Raw genomic sequence first — 19,405 nt, forward strand, 5'->3', positions numbered from 1 at the left:
GCAAAATGCATGAGCGGAGCGTTTACATACTGTGTGACCCATCCATCACTGGAAACTGTAATTTTTGTTATCAGTCTAACACTAATCAAAAGGGAAACCCTGCCACTATCGCTGACCTGTGAAACGTCCCAATTATACTCCTCGAAATGACAGGAGCACTTAACTTCCTCACTGAGTAAATGACGACAATCAATCAACTTTGAATAACAATGAGCTACGGAGCTGAAAATTATTTTTTGTATAGAAAATCTCCCCAGGAATTTATGAAAGGTGAAAAGCAACCCAAGGTTTTAGGGGGCATCGCCGCTCCCACTGACAGCCGCGCGTATCAAACACTAAACAGAATTTATGGGTTTTAATTTTCTAAAAAGGTAGATGTGAGTTTGGCGCTACAATGCATAACGTATAGTGCCAGGCTTTTAAATATGGGGGTCATTCGAAGAGAACATTATGCCTATTGCTTGCACTTAGTATTTCATTCTGATTTCTGACACATGTAACTCCTTGACTCTGACCTCTGCTACCCAGAGACGGCAGGAGGTGTGGACGGTCCCGTTCCTTACACGGACGCTTCTCGTAGGGTCTTCCTAGTATGTACAGCAAGGAGCCCGGGGAAAAAGTTAAGAAAGATGTAGAAACTCTGCAACATTTATGTTGTCATGAAATAGTATGCATTTAAAGGTGGGTACACATTAGACGATACGCAGGTCATCCATCGGGGCTTTTCCGGCGACCTGTAAGGCAGATGGAACAACCCAGCTGCTGACACCAGGCAGGTAAATGGAGCCGGAGCCCGACATATCAGGCGGTCGGGCACCGGACTGTGCAATGTTTACCAGTCTCCTGATATGTTGGGCCGTCAGGAGTCACATTGCTGGGTACACAAACCGTAAGAGTGTGCCCAGCGTCAGGATCTCACCTAATACTTTGGTTAAAGTATTAACCTCTCCATGACAGATGCTGGCCCAGATTGTCACATTTATGCAAAGTCTCCATCTCAAAATGCAAAACTATAATATCTATTAGTTTCAAAAAGAATTACTATTGTTTATACTAGTCAATTTTACACTCGTTCCCCTTTTTAATTCAGAATTCCCTTGATGCCATTCTAAATTGCATCCCTGAGGGCAAGGGCGGCCAACCCAGTCCTCTAGCACCCCTAACATGACATGTTTTCCAGACCACGTAGCTGGTGCACAGGTGTAGTCATTTCTAACTGACACATTCTACAGGTCCACAGGTGGCCTGGAAAACATGAACTGTTAGGGTTCCGGATTTGGCCACCCCTGCCTTAGGGGAAATTATACAAAGCCTTGGTGAGAAATTAAGTGGAAAGAGACAAAGTGCCAACCAACCAGCTGTCACTTTATAAACAGTGTTTGAAAACTGACAATTAGGAGCGGATTGGTTGGTACTGGATCTCTCCAAAGCTTAGTACATTTACCCCATAGAGAGAGAAGAGCAGAAAGTGAAAAGAAATGTATTTATCTTTAATGCAATAACCAGAACATGAAGACGACGGAAGATGAAAGCCCCAGCGATATACATAGACCCAGGTGGTTCCTTCTCAGGAACGATAGGCGACTTCCAGCGCATGTAAGCGCACATGGAATGGTGACATCACAGAAGACAGACCCACTTCCTGTGTTTGGGAACAGGGTAAAAAGAAAACATGGTCTGAAATGTATCTATTATGCAAGTTTTTGTTTTTTTTCAAAGGATGAGTGACCTTGTTATGAGGTATCATGAATAAAATGCTAATGAGCTTCATATTGTTCTAGGAAAGTCTTACACCTACGCGATTTCTAGACGATCTTCGACTCGACTTACGTTCAGTCTTGTTGAAATCGTGCATTTTTTCATCCGATGCGCGCTCCCGTGGGTCCTTCAATCGTATCTTATGATCATATGTGCACCACATATGTTCCATCGTATCGTGTTCAGAACGTGGCATTTTTTTTTTCATGCGATCCATCGTGTGGCAATACAGTCATTTCAATGACTGTTTGTCCCTATCCCTTAATGAGCGCGCGAGGCACAGGATCGATCATACGACTGATCCTGTGCAAAGAAAAAAGAAAAAACGTGCCGACGGAACTGCAGAGTAATCGGATGCAAAACGGATCGGAAGCTGATCGTGTAGGTGTATGGGCCCTATTACTTTAAAAAAAAGAAAACGGTGCGAGAGATACCCAGCAGTATTTCTAGAGCGTTTAACCTAGCGAGATCTGAAGCTTTATAAATCAGTACCTTACAGACTAACGTTCCTGGTTGAAACTTTTATTTTTCAACTTGCAGGGGATTGCCCTGCGCTGGTTTGTGGAGTTTCTCACTACATTAGGCTCTCCAGTAATCTGATGATATCAGAGCCCTCCTCCTGCACTGTAACGGCCAATCACGGGACCTCGCTGTACCATAAAAGTAAACTGAATGAAGAGCTGAACACTCCACCAGAGGCAGCAACCTCCCCAAGGGGAATACCCATCGGCTACTCATAACAATGACCGTCGGCCAGCAAAAAGCTTCAAGGGAATTGTTCTACTGTAAATTTACCTTACAGACTGTAATAGCTGCAGGTCCTAACTTCCTTGTACTGGAACTTGGAATAGCAGAGCCTGGCGAATGGCCGTAAAAGACCGACAGCACCGTCCCACATTGCCGCGGTAATACATAAATGTGGAAAGAAATCCAAAGCACGTTTATTTATTTTTTTGTCTATTCTGTAATCACTTGAAAAAGTCAGTGCTAAAAGATAAACTCAAAGGGGCGTATTCAATTGCCGTCGAAAAGCAGTTTTTGGCTAGAAAGTTTCACCGGTGACGTCATTTTGCCAGGCGAGAACTTACCCCAGTGCTCAATTCCAAAGACTTTTCGCCGGTACACGTAGCGGAAAAGATTCACCTCTGAATGGAGGCGAAAAAAGTGCAGAATTGTGAGTTTGGGGTGTAGTGTTGCGGGAACACACCTGCAGCCATGGGATAAACCCTCAAAACGCAAGCATCGTAAAAAATTTTTTAAAAGTTACAAAAATACTGTAGATCCCCCCAAAAAGTACTTTCGTTTTGGGGAGAAAAAAAAAACAAAGTTGGGGGACAAACTTAAAAACTAGCGAAATAGACTCCAGGGTATGCCCCAGGTGTTTTTTGTTTGCTGAAGGTGCATTTTTTAAAACATCACTTTAGCAATTTTTAACCATGCTTGCACCCATTTTCATGTACCCCAAATTTGCTGGGACTAGTTATTTTCTAAAAAAAACAAAACTGCTAAATGCTATTCTTCACCACTTGAGCAAAGACGCTAATTAGCAGCTATTGAGAGCATTTAAGTACCCCAAATAGCTTCAGCAGGCCTATTCGGGGGCATCTACATTGATCCCCCATGTCAGTGCATCTTTTGGGGGGTGTCAGGCTGAATTCTCCAAATCTGACAGCACTTTCCGCCTGTTTGAGTTTCGCCGTGATGCGTTTTCCCGTTCTTTGCAATTACATAGGGCGAAAAGCGGGGAAGAGCGCAATACTTCTCCAGAGACAAAACCAGCGATGACGGCGGAAAGTCCGGGACTTTTCGCTGGCAATTGAATACGGCCCAAAATGTATTACTGGGTGAGTTCTTCTGGTACTAATGCATTTGTCACCTTGCGGCAGAGGTTTGCTACATGCGGCTCATCAACTGCTCTGGAACTACACATCCCAGCATGCTCTGCCACAATTTTACTATTAGGGCATGCTGGGATTTGTAGTTCCACAGCAGCTGGAGGGTCGCACGTGTAATACCCCTGCCTTACGATGACATTCAGGGCCAATGGTAATTATAACAAACAGGCTGCACAATGTGTAGTTATAACCCCACTCCCCCCCCCCCTTCCCAGTAATAGGGGCTGTTTATGCAAATGAGTCAAGACTGTCAACCTTATGGTGCGTACACATGGTACGATCGATATGAACGATAACAACGTTCAACGATAAATCGTTCATTTTTATGCAGCGAATGACCAATGATGAGCGTTCCCACATGGACGATAACGATATCTATGGTCGTCCATACATGCAGGCCAACTTGGACAATTTCATCACGATTTGCATGTTAAGAGATGTGGCAGGATGACATCACTGAAAGATATCTATCATAGATATCTCTCAGTGTGTGTGTACACACAATATCGTTTGTCCTGCACTACTGAAAAGTTCAAGGGAAATCGTTCAGCGCTATCGTTGGTTGTGCAGATCATAACGTGTGTATACAGCTTAATTATAATGTTTTCTATAGAATGATAAACAATTCCAAAAAGTTATATACAGATGATGCAACAGCAGTTCCCGACATCCTGTAAAGTGTGCAAATTCATGTTGGCAGACTTAAAGCCACCATTGAGGCAAACTTTGAGGGTACAGTGTCCATTATATGTTTTTATTTCTCTTTAGAGTACAAATACAACTGCTTCTATCATTTATATACAGGAGGGACTGAGTCTATACGCATCCACACACTAACTACACTTCTGTCATGGCGGAAAACTGTATAAGGCCTCATTGCACCAGATCAGAGGTTCTCAACTTCAACTCTCAAGTTGTCCCAAGGGGTCATGTTTTAGAAATTTCTGTAAGTGGAAGCAAGTGGGCTAAATACTGACCCAGCAAAATAGATGAACTCACCTCTGAATGATTACTGAAATCCAGAAAACATGACGTGTTGATGGCACTTGTCAGAAGATGAGAAGCACTGCACTAGATAGTAGACATATTCCTATGACATCTAGAACCGAACATCAATGACGCCATGCAATTATAAGTTTACTCTTTAGATCCAAATGCATCGTAAAGTGTGGAACTCCTAATGAAAACACCAGCAAAATGTTCAAGGCGACTGCAGTAACAGGAAAATAGTAAGGAGTAACGGGGCTCAGAAAGTCTTCCACAGTCTGTTTTATATGGTATCCTATGTGACAAAAAAAATTACAGTTATATAATTAATATGGCTTGGACTATCAGCTTTAATTTGAGGGTATTCACATCCAAATTGGTGAACTGGTTAAGGAATTACAGCCATTTGATATGTAGCCCTCTCTTTTTTCAAGGGACCAAAAGTAATTGGACAATTGACTCAGAAGCTGTTGCATGGACAGGTGGGGGCTATTCCTTCATTATTTATCAGTTCGGCAGGATAAAAGGTCTGGAGTTGATACCAAAGTGTGACATTTGTATTTGGAGGCCGTTGCCGTAAACCCACAACATGCTGTGAAAGGAGCTCGACACAGGCCATCCTTAGGCTGAAAATATATATTAAAAAAAAAAAAAAACACAAAACCATCAGCGAGATAGTGGGAACCTTAGGAGTGGCCAAACTCAGAGAGTGAGAGAGAAAGAAAAAAAAAAAAAAAAAGACAACGCACTAGTAAGCTCGGCAACACAAAGCCTGGATGTCCACAGAAGACAACAGTGGTGGATGATCGCAGGATCCTTTCCATGGTAAAGGAAAAACCCCTTCACAACATCCAGACGAGTGAAGAAAACTCCCCAGGAGGTAGGCGTATCATTATCCAAGTCTATAATAAAAAGAAGACTTCACAAGAGCAAATACAGAGTGTTCACCACAAGGTGCAAACCATTCACAAGCCTCAAGAACAAAAAGGCCAGATATAGACTTTTCAAAAATAAAATCTAAAAATGCCAGCCCAGTTCTAGAGCAGCATTCTTTAAGCAGACGAAACTAAGATCAACCTGTGCCAAAATGATGGGATGCTGAAAGTATGGCTCGTGATGCAAAACATAAAACGTCATCTGTAAATCATAATTGGAGGCAGCGTGATGGCGTGGGCATGCATGGCTTCCAATAGCACTGGGTCACTAGCGTTTATTGATGATGTGACAGAAGACAGAAGCAGCCGGATGAATTCTGAAGTGTATAGGGATATACTGTCTGCTCAGATTCAGTAAAGTTGACTGGCTGGCGGTTTACAGTGCAGAAGGACAGTAAATAAAACATACTGCAAACACAACACACAAGTTTTTTTTTTAAAGCAAAGAAGTTCAATATTCTCAGTCATCTGATCTCAACCCGATCCAGCATGCACTTCACTTGCTGAAGACTAGACTAAAAGGCAGAAAGAGAAAAACAACAACTGAAGACAGCTGCAGTAAAGGTCTGGCAAAGCATAACATCGGGGGAAACCCAGCATTTGGTGATGTCCATGTGCTCCAGACTTCAGGCAGTAATTGCCTGCAAAGGATTCTCTAAAAAGTATAAAAAAATGAACATTATTTATGATTATGTTAAACTTGCCCAATTACATATGAGCCTCTGAAAATAGGGGACTGTGAATAAAAATGGCTGCAATTACTAAACGTTTCATATAATTTTTTGTTCAATCCTTTGAATTAAAAGCTTAAAGTCTGCACATCCATTGCAAATCTATTCTGGTGGTGTAAAGTGCCAAAATTAGAAAAATTGTGTCAAGTGTTCAACTATATATGGCCATAGCTGTACAATGGAAAAAGTACACTTTTTAAATAAATACATATTTGGAAATTGTGACGGCTTTTTGTAATTTTTATCCTACTTTTGCACTTGAATACAAGGTTCTTACCCACAGGATGGATGACATATGTGTTAAGCCAATTGATGCATTTGAATCATTTTTAAAGTCCAAAGTAAGATTATGGTCTACGCTTTAGGGGCCAATTGAATTAGAGGGAGGTCCAGTTGAAGCTACGTGTAAAGTGCTTCTGCAAATGTTTCCGGCAATAACGGTACAGAAAACATTGCTAATTTCACTCTCAACTCTGCGAGGTACAAGACAAAATTAACAAAATTTATTACCAGAAACCTTTCACATTGTGCGAGGCTACAACAGAACCTCGCGCTTAAATCGGCCCCAAAGTTTGGCTCATGGAAGCAACATTATTTTTGGAAAAAAAAAATAATAATTTTTAAAGAACCATTTAAATATTATTATTTGTTGCATAGGATATGATTTATTTGGAGATATATATATATATATATATTATACTGAATATTATATACACACACACAAGTTGATGCATACATTGCAATATAAACAGAACAAAGCACTGAATCAAATACTACTAATTAACAGATGCAAAGATTAGATGTTTTAATTACCCTCTCACTGAAAATTTAAGAACTACATGCATTAACATACGTATATTTAAAAGTCAAACAGAGATTTCCATATTAGACATTGATTCTGTTCTGTATTAAGAGGCCTCAGAATTGCTATGAAGCGACAATTAAACAAGCGAAAAAGTGCAATAAAAACACAATAACATAATGTAATCATCTTATGGTGTAAACTAATTATTTAGAGAGAGGGAGGGGGGGGGGGGGGGAGATGGCAACAAGCCAGCAAACCAACCAACCTACTAAACTACATAGTCTCACACCAGCACTAGGGCCACTAAGATACATTCACCAATTATTCTGTTTTGCAGCCTCAATTATTTTTCCTATTGCCATGTTGTTTTATGTCCATCCTGAAATAAGTGAAAGATGTGAAGATGTCCTCAGACACGTGAACTCTAAACTTCATTTGTCTTTCAGCCGGCTTGATGGCTGTGCATTTAAAAACCCATTCTGTCTTATAAACTAAAAATTAAATGTACTCAGCTGTGATGGTGGCCATCGCATCTGCTATTTATATGCTAATACCCTCGGCTGGAAGGCCTTGCAAATTATTCTGCCATGCCAATATCTCATGTGCGCCTACTCGGCCAAAACTCCCCCCTACCCGTCCCGTCTAAGAGATGGGAGGTTTCCACCAAAGCATTTAAACATTCATGGCCGCAGGGTCTACTTAACCAAGTCACTGCCAGAAGAGAGACCATATCATACATTACTTATAATTGAGACATCTATGTGATTTTTTTTTTGTACTTTGCTGGAAATAAATCACTACAATAATTATCTTTAAGCCAAACTAAAGCTAGCAACATATTTTTACAGGTATAGGATAATAAATAAATATATATATATATATATATATATACACACACACACACATATACACACACATATCTACAGGCTAAAATAATTACCTATTAATTTAATTTAACAAAACTTTAAATAGTTCCCGAACTCCTTAGAGGAGTTTCCATTATAGGTCTGAAATTTATAAGAAACTTTCTAGATTTTGTGTGGCCATTGTGTTAATTTACATAGGTAAAACTTTAAAAAAAAAAAAAATGAATAAATTTTTTAATAAAACACAAATTACTGTTTTGTTTATCTATTTACCCTACTGTAAAGTACATCCAATTTTAATCTAATTTGTTGTTATTCTTATGTGTACAAAACTGGTTGACTACAAAATACTGAGGCATATAGTAATTGTATTCACGGAAAGATTAAAACTTTTACAAAAACATTTGATTGTGTTTTTAAAAACAAATATGCACATAAACAATTGAATTTTTGTTTTTAGAATTTCTGCAGTTGAATTATTAAAATGAATATATAACTAAAAGATTATTGCCTCAGTAAACAAATTTTACTTTTATATATATATTTTTTTCAGTTTAAAACTCATTGCTCAGTTCCACAAATAGTAGTTGAAAAGAATGTAAGATAAAGCAAAAAAAAAAAAAAACACTGAAAAAATATTATGCACAGGAACATTTTAGGAAGATAATAAAGTACCAGTTCTCTACATAACCGAGATATGCTAGTGGACCTCCAAGAATGCACGGAAAAATATTTTTTAGCACCATGTTTATATATCTATATTCCTACCAATAATTAGTATAGTGTGTAAAAAAAAATATAAATAAAAAACCTTTAGACTTACCAGAAAGAAGCAGTTAAATGGTGAAAACAAAGTGTTTATCCAAGGCCTTAACAGCAAACATTTATTTTCATTATACCCTGTATATTCCTGAATGGAACGGCAAGCAGTTTTGTTTTCATTTGAATCATCTTTATTTACAGGGCAATGAATTTCATGGCCAATTTCACTGAATTTGATATGGCGCCCAACTGCATTAGCGCTACAAGAACAAAACAAAAATCCTATCAGATACTGAGATGCTAATTCCTCTCAAGGGAACAACGCTTTGTTTTCATCTTTAAAAGGATTTCTGATTGCGTTATCGCACATTATATTATGGGACGGGAATCACTTACAAAAACGGCAGCATGAAGGTGGCAACTAACTGGGAGGTTTTTATTAATAATTATTAGCATTACTGCCTAGTCTACAAATTACCACCAGCGCTTTAAGATAATTTAGAACGAATAGTGAATTAATGCAATTATAAACAAAGATGTATTTTATTTTTAGAATGACTCCCAACCAGTTATGGCAAGATAGATATAAAATTTCATTAACACTATTTTCTAATTAAAAAAAAAAAAAAAAGAGTATATATATTTTGCAGCACTCGCCAATAAGGCCACTTATGTGAGTTTTGGGTCATTCACAGAATAACTAGAACAAAGTTAAACATTTGCTACTCCCCATCTACCACACAGCCTGTCTAAACTCACTGAGCTGCGTATAAAACAGGCCATATGGGGGAGGAGCTTAGTGTATAAAATAACTGTAGAGAGCTCAACTCTTAAAACAGCGGGTGGTGACAGGTGCTATGCGAACAGCACAGGTATATTGAGGCTAACTTGTACAAAAAAAAAAAAAAAAAACAACACTTTTTCAACCTTGGCAAAACCATGTTGTACTGCTGGAGGGGGAGAAAGTGTGAAATGTGCACACAGATTTAAGGTGCATATACACACACAACGATTTTGTTACCAACGATTTTATGAACTATTTTCTGTCAGATTATCTGTCAGATTTTTAAATTTTTTTGAATTACAAACAATTTTTGCATATTCCCTTAATGAAAATCATCAGTTGGTCAGTCTGACTGAACTACAAACGTGAACGCGCATGAATGATAATCGTTCATCGTTTTAGCTTAGAAAGTGAACAATTTTTTCAACGATTGAACGATAAACGATATAGTTATCGATAATCGTTCAAAAAATAGTTGTGTGTGTATGCACCTTCAGAGTTGGGAGGGCGTCGTTCACTTGCATGCAAAATAAATCGCACCCCCACCCTGCAGATGCTATTGTGTACACTTAATTTATAATAATTTAGCAATCAAAATAAACAATCTTTTATTTATAAGTGCCAAAGTGTCTGTAGCACCATACAGGGAGATTTACTATAGTATAAGAAAAAAAATCTACATGGATCAGACAGACATATGTGGTGGACTGTGGAAAATGATTATTATAAAATATTATATTTATATATATATATATATATATATATATATATATATACACACACATACACAGGTTGAGTCTCCCATATCCAAATATTCCGAAATACGGAATAATTTTGGCATGACTGAGGTAATAAAACCTTTGATTTTTGATGGTTCAATGTACACAAACTTTGTCTAAGGCACAAATTATTAAAAAATATGGTATAAAATTACCTTCAGGCTGTGTGTATAGGGTGTAAATGAAACAAATTTATTTCATGTATTTACACAAACTTTGCTTGAGCCACAAAATTATTGAAAATATTGTATAACATGAGCTGCAGGCTGTGTGTATAAGGTGCATATAACACATATATGCATTGTGTGTGTATATTGGGGTCCCATTCCCAAGATATTTCATTATGATATGCAATTATTCCAAAATACGGAATATTCCGTTATCCAAAATACCCCTGGTCCCAAGCATTTTGGATATGGGAGACTCAACCTGTATATATATATATATATATATATATATATATATATATATATATATATATATATATATATATATATATATATTTATTTATTTATTTATTTATTTATATTCAGTTTCTTATATAGCGCAGCATATTCCGTTGTACTATACAATTGGAAACAAATAGAACAAAACTGGGTAATAACAGAGATATATAGGCAGGAAGGCCCTGCTCGTAGCAAGCTATATATAGTTTATATTTAGTGCGAAGTTGCTGTATTAGGTTACAATTAGGTAATGCAGTTGGGTGGCCATATATCAGATAGATACTGTTTGGTGATCAGTGCAGTTGACTGTTTAAAAAAAAAAAAGTATAAGTTGACTTAAAATATTCATTGTCTCACTTTGCATTTTATTATATGTTTAACATTTTAAGAGCGGAAATACATTATAAGATACTGAATATGCTTATGCTGCTTGACATAATTAAATGAGAATTGTAATTTGAACGCCAGCAGCTACAATGGTGTGCCATAGCGCTATTATGCCCTGGCAATAAGCACTGGTACCACATTTGGCAGTACCCTGGGGTTCACTCAACTTCCATATGGGGGGGGGGGGGAGGGGAGGTGTGGAAGACCCGCAACTGCAGGTTGATGGCAACGCTATGGCGGAGCAGTGCTACTGCAATTTAGGATCCTCCTGCATCCAGGACAAGACAATCCACTTCTATGTATAATATAGAAATACAATTCTATACCATCTCCAGCAGGGCCACTGGGATCGGCTGAATTAGCTGCTGCGATTCGGAGGCCAGCACATAAACATGAGATGTACAATTAAAAATACAACCATATAACATGTATGCGTTCCATCTGTGGGGGTGTTGAGCAGACCAGAAAAAGACACCAACAAGCTGACAAATATAATACATTAGACCAAATTTCAAGTGCAGTCCTTAATATTGTAAGACAAATATTCAAATTGTGTGATTATTAGAATGCCCGGCATGTATTACACTCGCTGTACTGTGCTGATGAACGTGTTTGGTGCGTTATAAATAACAATGCTTCATTTATCAGGTATGAAATAAAATAGTGTGCAGTGTGCTCCCTCTAGTGGTCATAAGGTAAAATTAACTCTTCGCCCTAATACAATTACAATGGGTATTATAGCATAGTAATGTGTGTGTATGTATATATATATAGATATAGCATGGGACTGGCTAGAAAGGGAAGTCTTTGACGTATGTTGGTTAGCTTATCATGTATTGCAATATTTACAAATAAAAAATAAAAGTCCCCTTTTTTAATGCAAAGCATAGCTTTAATAAGGGGTAGATCTTGGATAACATTAATTGAGTGCAGAGGATCTCAAGCCTTCGTATACATATCTACACACATACATATACACACAATTAATTAGACTTTTATATTAAGTAAATTAGGGACATTAGAATTACAGGAAAGAGATATTACATATGTTGCTGACAGAGTGTTTTGGTTGAAGACTATTACTGTACTGTAATACGATGATTTACTTTAGACTAGTGGTGTCAAACTCAGGCCACCCAGCTGCAGTAGAACTACACATCCCAGCAGGACCTGCCACAGTTTTAGCATGCCCTAATAGCAAAACTGTGGCAGGGCATGCTGGGATGTGTAGTTCCACTGCAGCTGGATGGCCTACGTTTGACACCACTACTTTAGACAGTCTGCACAGTATATTATTTTGGAAGTGTTGCCCAGACAAGATAAATGTTAGAAATAATGGGAGACTCTTAAGCTGGGCACACACTATATAATATCTCTCGCAATCTTGGTACTATCGACCAACCTGCATGCGCATCATAGTGTGTACCCCAAATCCTTTGTTTTCACCCATCGATCATTGCATTGTCCTATTGGATGCTCTGCACGTCCAATGGGACAATTCCACAGAAGAAGCGGCGTTGTTACATGAAGCATGTAACGATATAATGCGCCATACGATGTATCATGTAGTGTGTACAGCGATGCGATATATCGTAACATCACATCACCGTCTTGCACTATCGTTCAGGTGTGTACCAAGCTTTACTCACTTGACCTCATTCTCTAACCTTTTATTCTGCAGGAGTCACGCCATGCCCTCAGACTGGTCATATTAGGGTAACCTAGTGATAGTCACGCCAGGCCCTCAGACTGGTCATATGATAGACGCAAAATGACTCCCGGTAAAAACTGTGATCTTCTGACTGTTCCTTTATCCCACAAAATTGGTGGAAGTTTTAGGTCCAAGGCGGCAGAGCTACCAGGCAGCCAGAAAGCACCCCCCTTGTTACCAGATCACCAGGGACAGGTATATTCACAGGGGCTCTAGAGCCACAATACCAACAGCGTCAGCAACAATCCACGGGAAGACACCTTATTATACAAACCTGCACAAAGCAATAGTGACTTAAGCGGGGACCAAACGTCACATTCTTCTAAGTGCACCTATAGAACTCAGAAACAGGAGGAGGATAGCAATCCATCCAATGCTCACTGCATTTGTCTTTTTAGCGCAAATTGTATTTTTATTATTATTCATATTACTATTATTATTAATAAAATAAAAAAAACAATAAAGTATCAGTACAAATATTTAGAAGCAATGTCAGGGTCATTGCCAAAAGACATGGCTCGAAAATATCAATACACTGAAAAGAGGTAAAACTCTAAAATAATAAGAATCACCAATAATTTCTTAAAACATCCCCAAAAAAAAAAAAAGAAAGAAAAGACCCACAAATATTAGAAAAATAAAAAACACATACAAAAGAAAAAAAAAAAAACAGACAATAGGGTGGGGGAGAAATAGAGATAGAACAGAGAGAAAAAGTAGTTTCTTCAGATCAAATGGAGCAATCCTCGCATCCATCAGTACCCACTGGAAAAGATATATAAAGTAAAACAAGAGATATGGTAAGAACTTACCTTTGTTATCTCTGTTTCTACGAAGTCCATAGGGTCCACAGGGTTGACCTTGGGGGTATAGGTTGGGAACCAAATCCGGGCACCACGCAGTTAAAGCTTTTAGCTCCCAGGATGCACTTGGGTCCACTCTCCCTATAACCCCACCCCCCAGCCAGAGGCACCTCAGTTTGTAAGTAGCCAAAGCCGGAGGAGGAGAGAAAAAGAGAGAGAAAACTGGAACACTCTAGAACCATACTCACAGAAAAGGAGACGGGAAACCGGTGACCAGTAACACAGCCCATATGAAGCCAGGTGCGTCAGGGTGGGCGCCCTGTGGACCCTATGGACTTCGTAGAAACAGAGATAACAAAGGTAAGTTCTTACCATATCTCTTGTTTTCTACTTCAGGGTCCATAGGGGGTCCACAGGGTTGACCTTGGGGATGTCCCAAAGCAGTTCAACCAAGGGTGGGGACGCTCCTGTGCTGAGAGGAGAATCCGTCGCCAAAAAGGAAGCATCCTGAGAGGCAAAGGAAACCAATGCCTAGAACCTTAAAAAGGTATGGACAGAAGACCACGTGGACACCTAGTAAGGCAAAACAGCCGAGGCACCACAACGAGCCGCCCACGAGGGTTACATGGCCCGAGAAAAAACAAGCCTCAACGACAGAAATGCCTACCTATGGGTAGGCCCCTGAGGAAGACATACGAGGCCATCCAGCCAACATTTCATTATAGGCCGGCCATCGTTTCCTGTGAAAACCAGAAACCGCAGACCACCAATAAGGAGTCCGATTACCATAAGGAACTTGAACGGATCATATAAAGCCAAAGAGGCCGGACCACAGTCAATGAGGCCACACCAGCCGAGAAGACTGGGGACTGAATGGCCGTACCAGAAGTTCCAGAATAATATGGAACCTAAAAACCACTCTAAGAAGAAATACAGGGCGAGAGCAACTCACACCCTGACATGATGCCCTCCAGAAGAGGGAGCCACATGAGAACGCTCCCAATTCAGACACTCTCCTGGTTGATTTAAACACCCTGAGAGAGAGAGAGCTTAAACAATAGACCATGTAATGGCTATCACAACCAGCGGTTCCATTGACTGTCCCCGGAGGGAACAAAGAACCACTACTAACTCCCCAGGAGTCCCTAGGGAGGACAAGTGGAGGCATAATCCAGAAAACACTCCAAAGGATGAACTGGATACCAGAGCGGAGCAATTCCATATCTTAACCATACCGACAGTGTAGAGATCCGCACTGTCAGGAAGGCCAGGCCAAGGGTGAAACCCAAGCCAGCCGGAAGGAATGCCAGAATATCTGAAAATCCTGGACACCGGAGGATCGTATCGACAGGTACGATACCATAAGAATTATGTATGCCACAGTCCGTGGCAGATCCCAGCAAAGTCTGGCCTATCTGCTCTAAACATCTCAATGAAGACAGAGCCAGGGAAGCCCTAGGACCACAGTAGGGGCGCAGTCAAAGACAAACGATCCAGGTCCAGGGAAAAACAAGGACCCTGAGACAACAGGTCCAGATAGTGAAGCAGTAGGAACGGAGTATCGATGAGGAGACTCCGAAAATCTTAGTACCAGTGATGTCTGGGACGAACTGGAGCCCCCAGAAGGAAAGCCCCTCCGTCTCAAATTAAACTTCCGAAGACCTCGAGGAAGAAGGGAGACCGGAGGACACAGGTACACAAAGTGGAAGGACCACTTCACTGACAAAGAGTCACTGAAGGTAGCTTCAGTACTCCTGGAGCTGGACTGTAACACCGGTAATGTGTGATCAAGTCAGAAGGCCATGAGGATCAATCCCCTCAGGGAGGCCCCCTCTGCTCACCAGGAGTTGAAACCTCTCTTGGAGAAGAGACTAGTCCCCGGGATGCACGTCGCAACGGCTGAGGAAGCCCGCTTCCCAATGGAGAGCTCCGGGAATAACACTGCAGAGTTGGCCAGGAGAAGACCCTTGGACTATGTCAGAATGGATGACATACCTGACATTGCCACCCAACTACCAGTGTTGCCTAGATGGAAGTCACTGTTGTGACACTGTCGGACTGAACCTATTCAGGTTTACCGTGACATATGGGTTAGGCCAGAGTGAAGGTCCAAGACAGCCTAAAGTATCAACAAGTTAAGTGGCAGGGCAGAAACGACAGACGTCCAACTGCCCCGAAACGAATGCGGACCAGACACTGTCTGTAGCAAAGCACACTCTGGACGAGATGGCCATAGCCACCCGGACAGAGACCAACTCGCCTCCGGAGAAAGTATCATCGTTCGAACAGCGATCCGATGGTAAAAACTCGATCCATCTGGAGGGGAGTCAATTATGGCAAGGCCTGGAATGGAACTGAGCACATTCCACCCTACCAAAAGGTAGACACTCTGGTAGACCGCGCATCACAAAGAGTAATGACATATGTCGAATGCGTAGATATCCGCACACTCCAAGTTGAAGAGTGGAGATCTTGTCTTACGCCAGAAAAATTCTCAGAGTCTGAGAATCCAGCAGTGCTCCCAGATGAAGAAAACCCTGTGAGGGATGTAGGGAGGACTTTTTCTCCGTTGACTAATTATCTGTGCCGAGAAGAAGCCACGGTTATCCTGACCTGGCGGTAAAGTACCTTGGTGATCCTGCTAAAAGCAGGAGACCGTCCAGAGAAAGGAGCATTCAGATACCCTGAACAGGTGAACTGTCAGAAAATCCATAAGGCTGGTAAACCCCGGTGGAGTTGAGGACAGTCCCAAAAGGCAGAGCCCGAAACTTACAAGTGTTGCTGTGGCACAGCAAACCTGAACCCATGCTGATGAGATGGCTCTGTACGTACCCGTAGGTACGTATCCTGAATACTCAGATATACCCTAAAATCCCCAGGTTCCAAACGTCGGATGATGGAGCATGGACGATTCCACCTGAGTCCAGGCACCGTTGGAATCTGATTCAGGGATTTGAGACAGAGTATAGGCAAATGAGGACCAGTCGGTCACCGCCACAGAAAGAAAGTAGAACAACCAGTCCCTCACTGAGATAGTGAGGTTGGCCGAAATAGCTCTGCTTACCACAAAGACTGTAATAGCTTTCTGGGATTGTAAGGCCCTGATCAGGTCTGAAGAAGGGCCCGTGTAACAATGCCTGTGAGGAGGTTGCCTGAGCAATGAGAGGCCGTTGAGAATCAGTACCTCACTCTGGAAATTCCCCAGATGTAGACCTGTCCCGTCAGGCTGAGGGTATATCCTCAGGTGTAGAATCAGGGTCGTCCGGAAGTCCAGGACTGCTCGGTATTGGATATGGTGGCCCCCATGGAGGCCGACAGCCTAGGAAAAAACAGGCCTTTAGGCTGACCCTGAGGACAAAAAGACTTAACAGAGTTAGTCCGAATGTAGTGGGAGTAGCTAAAGACGGTATCTCCCCATTAGTGATACTGCCAATGATGCAACGATCTTGTCAAGGTCAGGACCAAACAAGATCTTCCCCAAGGAAGGAGTGTGCACCTCTGCTTTCCCATAACGCAGCCATAGGGTACTGCGGCGGATACAGACGCCGCCGAAACCCTGAAAGTTAGAAGACCGGCATCCCATGAGGTAATCCCACATATGACCACTGCATATTTTATGTGAGCGGCAAAAGATATTTGAACCTCAGGACGTGTTGGAGGGGAAAAACGTCACAAAAGCATCACCATGCGATGGCCATGGTAGGACGGGCAACAGGCCCTGAAAACGAGTACATTGATTTCAGGCAAAGTTACCACCTACGGATCCGTAAAATCCGTCCAGGCCGGGATGGGAGGCGTATTAATGCCTGTAACCCGATGATTAACATACAAATCCATCCCAGAAGGGGATTTCCATTACTTGTGAGGACCCTCAGGGAATGGGAAACAGGAGGCCTTTGTGACAGCCAGACTCCCGCTATGAGATCCACCCGCTGGGCAGAAAACGGGAGATGTATGATACAGGTGCAGGATCGACATTCTCTATATCCAGAATGAACCTGGCTACCAGCCCCAAAGCAGGGATAATAATACTTGAAATCGGCTCCCCCCATGCGAGAGGGAAAGAGCCGAATATACCATCCAGTTCACGGCAGAGCCACTGGTCAGTAACCACAAGGCGTATATCACGCCAATTAGTATTTCTATAAAACGACATCCACCAGGGTGGCCGTTGTGGTAATCCCTGCAAGGGGAATGACAGACCGATGTGGTATCGGAGGTAATTCATGTACTGTGAAAAAACCCCGGCGGGGAGCGACAGTCTGTTGCACAGGGTAAATTGCAAGAAATTGCGAGATACCCAGAGTTCAAAAGGGCAGTATGGTGAAGTAACTCCAAGCGAGTGACGACAATGGGGCCCGCCCGGCGATCCTCAAAGGAGAGGATCCTGAGAAATAAACCGCCCTTTAAGGGGGTCGTGCAAGGGGCCACGCACCAGATGGTGCCGCATACATAAACCTTTCTGAGTTAAAATCCTCCGCACTAATTCCTGCAGGCTATGACTTGCAGGATAGCAATAATGGGTGCAGTATCGTGTGCAATCTCCTGGTCAGATATATCTGACTATCTTGACGGAAATATTAAGCAGCGCCATACCAGTCCTGACTGACGCTAAGATTAGCTGCAGGGACCCATTATCAGCGTATGCAACTCACAGTTCCATCTAAAATATGGCAACGTGCAGCACGCAACAGTATGTGACAAACCTCACAGATATTAACAAATATATATATATGTGAGGTCTCAGAACCACCCCAGGTACACCTGTATTAGGGCAGATAAAGAAAAGGGATAGATATACACTGACAGGTGAGAGAAAAAGCAGACAGTCAGCACTAGCATAAGTCACATACAATGCAGAAAAATATATATACATACATAAGCATGACATATAATATACTGCACAATGTTGCTACATTCAACTGCCCAGATTCAGTGTCTGGGAAGGCTATAGCGCTGTGTACACTCACCCAAAATGGCCAGGTACGCAGGGGGACTGGGCTCACTGACATCCTAAGAGTTCTGCAGCACCACAGAGAGAAAAATGGCCACTGGAGACCTCAGAAGAAGCGTGGCCCGCGGAGAAAGCAGCTCAGCGACGCCAGACTGTATTATTGAAAGGCGCGCTGAGCTGAGGGGAGGAGCCGCTAGACAGGGAAGGCTTCCTCCCCTGGCTAGCAATTAACCCCCCGGGATGCCAGCTCCCGCTGCCGCTATAATCCCTGGTGGGCTGTGGACACGCGGGGTATGCCTCCATGGAGGGGGAGCCCGCCGCCACCGCTAGCGCCTCCGGTCTGTCCCCAGAGACCGGAGGCATAAGGCTGCATATTCACACGTGGATCACCGCAAGCGGTGACCACGCGACTTACCTGTCCCCGTCGATCCGGCAGCAGCCCAGGGATTCCTCCAGAGCCCAGCTAGTACAGACTCTGGGGTCCCGCTGCGATCCCCAGATCTGTACTGGCGTCGCAGCGCCGGCGGGGTGTAGGAGCGGCAGCTCAGACGTCCATTGGACAGTCTGATGCTGCCGCTCTGAAGAGAAGTAAAAAATAATAAAATAAAACTCTTTTAAGCTTAGGGGCTACTAAGCAGCCCCCCTGCAGTAACGGTGACCCAACTCCGGCCGGGCACCAACTTAAACTGAGGTGCCTCTGGCTGGGGGGTGGGGTTATAGGGAGAGTGGACCCAAGTGCATCCTGGGAGCTAAAAGCTTTAACTGCGTGGTGCCCGGATTTGGTTCCCAACCTATACCCCCA

At 42.1% G+C, this 19,405-nt stretch overlaps 1 protein-coding gene across 4 annotated transcripts in view; it reads right to left on the reverse strand.

The window, feature by feature from the left end:
• Positions 1-19,405, reverse strand: part of UVSSA (UV stimulated scaffold protein A) — an 81,403-nt gene that overhangs the window by 40,853 nt on the left and 21,145 nt on the right. The window lies entirely within an intron of this gene.

The sequence above is a fragment of the Taudactylus pleione genome, unplaced genomic scaffold, assembly GCF_031769625.1.
Source record: "Taudactylus pleione unplaced genomic scaffold, aTauple2 ptg001084l, whole genome shotgun sequence".
Lineage (NCBI taxonomy): Eukaryota > Metazoa > Chordata > Amphibia > Anura > Myobatrachidae > Taudactylus > Taudactylus pleione.